General features: G+C 39.4%; 1 pseudogene; it reads right to left on the reverse strand.

Moving 5' to 3' along the window:
- Positions 1–1,747: 1,747 nt before the first annotated feature.
- LOC148774638 (large ribosomal subunit protein eL34 pseudogene) lies at positions 1,748–2,120 on the reverse strand (annotated as a pseudogene).
- Between the last annotated feature and the right edge of the window lie 6,027 nt (positions 2,121–8,147).

Here is an 8,147-nt window from a genome sequence, read left to right on the forward strand (position 1 = left end):
AGTTGTTAATATATAAAGTAAAAATAGGCTTTTTGGCTAATACTGTAAAGGTGAGAAAATGTTTTGAAATTAGATAATGGTGGTGTTTGTCTAGAACCCTGAATATACTAAAACATTGACTCTTGTATATTTTAAATGAATATGTTTTAAAGTATATGAATTATATACTAATTTTAAAAAAGAATGTAAAAATATGCAAAGACAAGATATAAACTGGGAGAAGATAGTTGTACCACATAAAACTGATAAAGGAAGGAATTTCCACAAATCAATAAGGAAAGACAAATTCTATAGACAAATAGACGAATTTCAGGAACAGGCACATCACAAAGAGGAAAGAATTGCCAAGAAAAAAAGATGCCCACCTCATTAGAGATGAAAGCAATGCACATAGTAAATTCAATGAAACGAAATTGTTATGCTTACCAGATTTGCAGAAATGAGAGTTGAATCATTCCAATCACTGGCAAAGATGTACAGAACAGGAACCTTTGTACGTTGCTGGTGGGAATGTTAACTAGTACAGTCACTTCTGAAAATATTTTGGTATTATTTGGTAAAAATGAAGATACACGTGTGCTTTGATCTAGCAGCTCTACTCCTGGGGGTATTTGTGTGTGTGTGTTTGTATGTACACCTGTGTATGTGTTTTCTGTCCTGTTCCCAGTGATCTGTAATGCTACCTGTACTGGGTTTGCACATTTTCACCGCCCTGTTTCTGGGCTCTCTCTTGCTTTAAATGTGTTTATTTATGCACTAATTTTGTTCTGGCTTAATGATTGTGTTGTTTAGCTGTCAGTTGTGTCCGACTCTTCGTGATACCATGGACTGTAGCCTACCAGGTTTCTCTGTTCTTGTGATTTCCAGGCAAGAATACTGGAATGGGTTGCCATTTCCTACTCCAGGGCATCTTCCTGACCCAGGGATTGAACCAGAGTCTCCTGAAAGTCTCCTGCATTGCCAGCAGATTCTTTACCACTGAGCCACTGCTGCTGCTGCTGCTAAGTCACTTCAGTCATGTCCGACTCTGTGTGACCCCGTAGACCCCTAATTACTGTAGCTTTATCCATTTCTTTTTGACTGCGCTGGGTCTTCATTGCTGTGCGCAGGCTCTCTTTCTGTGGGGGCTGCTCTCTAGTTGTGGTACTTAGGCTTCTCATTGATGTGGCTTCTCCTGTTGCGGCGCACTGGCCCTGGAGTGCATGGGCTTCATTAGTTGTGGCCTGTGGCCTCAGTAGTTGGGGCACAGGGGTTTAGTTGCTCCTCAGCATATGGAATCTTTCTGGAACAGAGAGCGAACCTGTCTCCCCTCATTGGCAGGTGGATTCTTAACCACTGGACCGTCAGGGAAGTTTTAAAATAAGCCTTAATATCTAGTAGGGTCACCTTCTTCAGAAATGTTCTTTAGGGATATTTTAGCTATTCATGGTCCTTTGCTTTTTCATATAAACCTAAGGATCACCTTGCAAGTCTTATGAGAGGTCCTGCTGAATTGTTATTGAACTTACATTTAATTACTTTGAATTTGTGGGTCATTTTGAAAATAATTTTCATAAAGATAATATATTTCTCCATTTATTTAGGTCTTTTTTAGTGCCTTTCAATCAAATTTTATAATTTTCTTTATAAAGATTTCATACTCTTTTATTAGATTAATTCCTAGAGGGGGGTGTGTGTGTGTGTATGTGTTGGAGAGAGAGAGCGAATAATGTCAATTTATTTATTTTATTTTTTACTAAAAAATGGTTCATTTTTTATTTAGCTTTCTGACTCTGTGCTGTGCTTTCAATACTTTCACAACAATCTTCTGCTCTTCAATAAGGAAAGCGCGCTTGATCCTGTCGCGGACGCATTTAGCACACATGGAACCACCATAGGCTCGGCTGACGTGTTTCTTCGTTTTAGACAACCTCATGAGAACTTTAGGTCTCACAGCACGAACGCCTCTAAGTCAGCCTGGGCACACACCACATGCGGATTTTGGTGCTTTCCCAACCTTCTTGGTATAAAGGTAAACAATTCTATTACCAGGGGTTCGGGACAGCCTGGTTTTGTTAGTGGCTATATTGTAGGACAGCCTATGACGGTACATCAGACGCTGCACCACCCTGAATGCCTCTAGATGCCGTCCCCGGAAGAGGAAAAAGCTAATGTCAATTTAAAAAGCAACTTTGGGACTTTCCCTGGTGGTCCAGTGGTTAACAGTCTCTCTGCAAATGCAGGGGGCACAGGTTCAATCCCTGGTCTGGGAAGATCCTACATGCTACAGAGCAGCTAAGCCCTCACACCACAACTAATAAGCCTGCACTCTAGAGCACGTGACCTGCAACTGAGCCCATGTGCCCTAAGGCCCGTGTTCGGCAACAAGAGAAGCCACCCAAATGAGCAGCCTGTGCACTGCAACAAAGAGTATCCCCCTCTTGCGACAACTAGACAAAGCCCACACATAGCAGCTAAGACCCAGTGTAGCCAAAAACTAATTAATTAATTTTTTAAAAGCAACTCTATAGAGATACAATTTACAGTCCATAAAATTCACCCATTTTAAGTGTACAGTACAGTTCACTGTTTTTAAGGAAATTTTCAGAGTTGTGCAGCCATCATCACAATCTAATTTTAGAACATTTTCATCACCCCAGAAAGAAACCTTGTGCCCATTGGCATTCTTTTTAGCCACTCCTGGCTCTAGGAAACTACTAATTTGGTAAACACACATACACACCAAAAAATCATTTTATTATGGACATTTAAAATAAATATGCAAAGTCAAAAGAATAGAACAATGACTCCAAAACAGCAAATTTGGTGAATCTTATTTTCTGATTGCTCCAGATTCTATCTAACCTCTCCCTGGATTGTTTTAAAACCTATTTCGGTCATAATTTCATTTCTTTCATAAGTTTGTAAGTATGTGTGTCTCTTCAAGGTATAAGGACTCTTTAAAAACTTAACTATAATATCACTATCACACCTAAAGAGGTTAACAATAATTCTTTAGTATCATCTAATATTCAGTCATCCTTTCATGGATCACAGTTTATCGTGGCAAAGGGATTTGTATAACTCAGTGAAGCTGTGAGTCATGCTGTGCAGGGCCACCCAAGATGAATGGGTCATAGTGAAGAGTTCTCACAAAAATGGCACTGGAAACAACAGTTAGAACCAGACACAGAACGATTGACTGGTTCAAAATTGGGAAAGGAGTATGATAAGGCTATATATTATCACCCTGCTTATTTAACTTATATGCATAGTACATCATGTGAAATGCCAGGCTGAATGAATCACAAGCTGGAGTCAAGATTGCCAGGAGAAATATCAACAACCTCAGATATGCAGATGACATCACCCTTATGGCAGAAAGTGAAGAAGAACTAAATAGCCTCTTGATGAAAGTGAAAGAGGAGAGTGAAAAAGTTGGCTTAAAGCTCAACATTCAGAAAACTAAGATCATGGCATTTGGTCCCATCACTTCATGGCAAATAGATGGGGAAACAATGGAAATAGGAAAGTGGAAAAGCTGGCTTAAAACTCACATTCAATAAACTAAGATCATGGCATCCAGTCCCGTCACTTCATGGCAAATAGAAAGGGGAAAAGTAGAAGCAGTGACAGACTTTCTTTTCTTGGGCTCTTTTGGAGCCGATGGTGACTGCAGCCATGAAATTGAAGGATGCTTGCTTCTTGGAAGAAAAGTTAGGACCAACCTAGACAGCATATTAGAAAAGCAGAGTCATCAATTTGCTGACACAGGTCTGTACTGTCAAAGCTGTGGTTTTTCCAGTAGTCATGTATGGATGTGAGAGTTGGATCATAAAGAAGGCTGAGTGCTGAAGAACTCATACTTCTGAACTGTGGTGCTGGAGAAGACTCTTGAGAGTCCCTTGGACAGCAAGGAGATCAAACCCGTCAATCTGAAAGCGAATCAATTCTGAATATTTATTGGAATGTCTGATGCTGAAGCTCAAGCTCCAGTACTTTGGCCCCTAATGCAAAGAGCTGACTCATTGGAAAAGTCCGTGTTGCTGGGAAAGATTGAAGGCAAAGAGAGAAGGGGGCGACATAGGATGAGATGGTTAGTAGGATCACCAACTCAGTGGTCTTGAATTTGAATGAACTCTAGGAGATAGTGAAGGACAGGGAAACCTGGTGTGCTGCAGTCCATAGAGTTACAAAGAGTCGGACGTGACTTAGCAACTGAGCAGCAACAACAACTACAATATTCAGTCAGTTTTCAAAGCACTATTCAAGAGCAATCTATATGTTGCATTCGTTTGATATGTCTCTTAAAACTAATTTAATCTGTAATGATTTCCTGTCCCTCTGTTTTTTTTCTTGCCACCTATTTGTTAAAGAAATTAATCATTTGTCGCTAATCTATAAAAAAAGTTTTTATAAAATGGTAGGTAGTTCTGGAGTAGCATATGCTGTCCAGTAGAAATATAACATGAACCACAAATGCAGGCCACATAATTAAAATTTTCTAGTACCTGCATTAAAAAAGAAAAAGATGAAATTAATTTTGATTCATTTTAGTCAACCCAGGGTATAAAGATATTATCATTTTAACATATTCAATATAAATAATTATATTTTACATTCTTAGTTTTCAAAATCTGTTATGTAGTATACACATACAGCATATTTCAATTCAGAGTGGGAAATTTCAGGTGCTTAGTAGCTACCGGATTGGGCAGTGCAGATCTAGAGGCTTGATCAGACTTGACAGTCTTTGTCAAGAACAATTCATAGGTGATGCTATATATTTTATTAATATATTGCATTACAGCAGGAGGCAGATGTCTGATTTTGTATATGTGTGTGTGTGTTAAGTTTGTTCCAGAATTTTGTTTGTTGTCAGCCTTTCAACTCATGGTTTTAGCTGCTATTGATAATAATTGCCTACGTTCATATCATTTATTATTGAAAATGGTGACTATCTAATTCTGTCATTACTTTTGCATCTAATAGCAGAATTGTTCTATAAAGAAGAATTTTTCCTATTGGTTGTTTGGTTGCTTTCCTATTAAAGTATTTTTGAATCATAGTTATACTTTGTTACTAATTTTTAAACTTAATTAAATAGTGATCAGAAAATGTGATCTGTATGTGATGCCCTTTTTAAAATCTGTTGAATCTTGCTTTATGGCCTATTGTATGGGCAGTTCTTAAAAATGTTTTATCTGTGCTTGAACAGAATATTTGTGCCCAAGTTGTTGGGTACCTTGCTAAGTATGATTATAAAATAAAACTTATTAATTATATCATTCACATTCTTAATGTCTACTGATTTTTTGTTTGATCTGTCAATTACTGAAAGAAATGAGTTATAATTTCTTCTATTATAATAGTGTATTTATTTATGTAATTCTATTGGTATTTGCTTTATATATTCTGGAGTTCGGCTATTAGTTATACACAACTTTGGAATTGTTCTGTCCTCCTAGTGAACTGAACCTTTAATCATGTAGTGACCCTCTTCACCTTAGTAATACTTTTTGCATAAGGGTTTATTTGGTTTGATAGTAGTATTGGTTAGTATTCTCAGGTGCAACTTCACTCATCCTTTTACTTTCAGTGTCTTTTCTTATATTTTATGTCCTTTGGGAACATATGTAGTTGGATTTTAATACTGAAAAATCTAGACTGACGGGCTTTTTAATTGTAAATATGAGTCCATTTATACTTTCTTTTATTACTGATATAGCTTGCCTGGAGAATCCCAGGGACGGGGGACCATGGTGGGCTTCCGTCTCTGGGGTCATACAGAGTCGGACACGACTGAAGTGACGCAGCAGCAGCAGCAGGTTTATTTCTACCATCTTTTGTGTTTTTATTTTCATACTTTCCTTGCATCTTCTTGTTGTTTTTGTGGTTCTTTTCCTCTCTTCGTCCTCCTTGTTCTTTTTCTTGTCCTTTGGGATATATCCCCAATATATTTCTTTTACTGGTTATTCCAAAAATGTTAAGATGCACATTTAACCTAAACCCCAAAGTTTAAAAAAAAATTCTATTGAAGTATAGTTGCTTTATAATGTTGTGATAGCAACATTCAGTCAGTTCAGTCGCTCAGTCGTGTCCGACTCTCCGCGACCCCATGAATCACAGCACGCCAGGCCTCCCTGTCCATCACCAACTCCCGGAGTTCACTCAAACTCATGTCCATTGAGTCGGTGATGCCATCCAGCCATCTCATTCTCCGTCGTCCCCTTCTCCTCCCGCCCCCAACCTTTCCCAGCATCAGAGTCTTTTCCAGTGAGTCAACTCGTCGCATGAGGTGGCCAAAGTATTGCAGTTTCAGCTTTAGCATCAGTCCCTCCAATGAACATCCAGGATTGATCTCCTCTAGAATGGACTGGTTGGATCTCCTTGCAGTATAAGGGACTCTCAAGAGTCTTCTCCAACACCACAGTTCAAAAGCATCGATTCTTCGGCGGTCAGCCTTCTTCACACATCCATACATGACCACGGGAAAAACCATTGCCTTGACTAGACGGACCTTGGTTGGCAAAGTATTGTCTCTGCTTTTTAATATACTATCAAGGTTGGTCATAACTTTCCTTCCAAGGAGCAAGCGTCTTTTAATTTCATGGCTGCAATCAGCATCTGCAGTGATTTTGGAGCCCAAAAAAACAGTCTGACACTGTTTCCACTGTTTTTCCATCTATTTCCCATGAAGTGATGGGACCAGATGCCATGATCTTAGTTTTCTGAATGTTGAGCTTCAAGCCAACCTTTTCACTCTCCTCTTTCACTTTCATCAAGAGGCTTTTGAGTTCCTCTTCACTTTCTGCCATAAGGGTAGTGTCATCTGCATATCTGAGGTTATTGATATTTCTCCCGGCAATCTTGATTCCAGCTTGTGCTTCTTCCAGCCCAGCGTTCCTCATGATGTACTCTGCATATAAGTTAAATAAGCAAGGTGACAATATACAACCTTGACGTACACCTTTTCCTATTTGGAACCAGTCTGTTGTTCCATGTCCAGTTCTAACAGTTGCTTCCTGACCTGCATACAGGTTTCTCAAGAGGCAGGGCAGGTGGTCTGGGATTCCCATCTCTTTCAGAATGTTCCACAGTTTATTGTGATCGACACAGTCAAAGGCTTTGGCATAGTCAATAAAGCAGAAATAGATGTTTTTCTGAAACTCTCTTGCTTTCTCCATGATCCAGCGGATGTTGGCAATTTGATCTCTGGTGCCTCTGCCTTTTCTAAAACCTGCTTGAACATCTGGGAGTTCACGGTTTATATACTGCTGAAACCTGGCTTGGAGAATTTTGAGCATGACTTTACTAGCGTGTGAGATGAGTGCAATTGTGAATTGAGAAGGGAATGGCAAACCACTTCAGTATACTTGCCTTGAGAACCCCATGAACAGTAACAAAGGGCAAAATGATAGGATACTGAATGAGGAATTCCCCAGGTCAGTAGGTGCCCAGTATGCTACTGGAGTTCAGTGGAGAAATAACTATAGAAGGAATAAAGGGATGGAGCAAAAGCAAAACCAGTATCCAGTTGTGGATGTGACCAGTGATAGAAGCAAGGTCCGGTGCTGTAAAGAGCAGTATTGCATAGGAACCTGGAATGTTAGGTCCATGAATCAAGGCAAATTGGAAGTGGTCAAACAGGAGATGGCAAGAGTGAACGTCGACATTCTAGGAATCAGTGAATTAAAATGGACTGGAATGGGTGAATTTAACTCAGACGACCATTATATCTACTACTGTGGGCAGGAATCCCTTAGAAGAAATGGAGTAGCCATCATGGTCAACAAAAGAGTCCGAAATGCAGTACTTGGATGCAATCTTAAAAATGACAGGATGATTTCTGTTCGTTTCCAAGGCAAACCATTCAATATTACAGTAATCCAGGCCTATGCCCCAACGAGTAGTGCTGAAGAAGCCGAAGTTAATCGGTTCTATGAAGACCTACAAGACCTTTTAGAACTAACACCCAAAAAAGATGTCGTTTTCATTATAGGGGACTGGAATGCAAAAGTAGGAAGTCAAGAAACACCTGGAGTAACTGGCAAATTTGGCCTTGGAGCACGGAATGAAGCAGGGCAAAGGTTAATAGAGTTTTGTCAAGAGAACGCACTGGTCATAGCAAACACCCTCTTCCAACAACACAAGAGAAGACTCTACAC

Source organism: Moschus berezovskii, chromosome 20 (assembly GCF_049115385.1).
Source record: "Moschus berezovskii isolate FMDL1 chromosome 20, NW_MosBer_1.0, whole genome shotgun sequence".
In the NCBI taxonomy this organism is placed as follows: Eukaryota; Metazoa; Chordata; class Mammalia; order Artiodactyla; family Moschidae; genus Moschus; species Moschus berezovskii.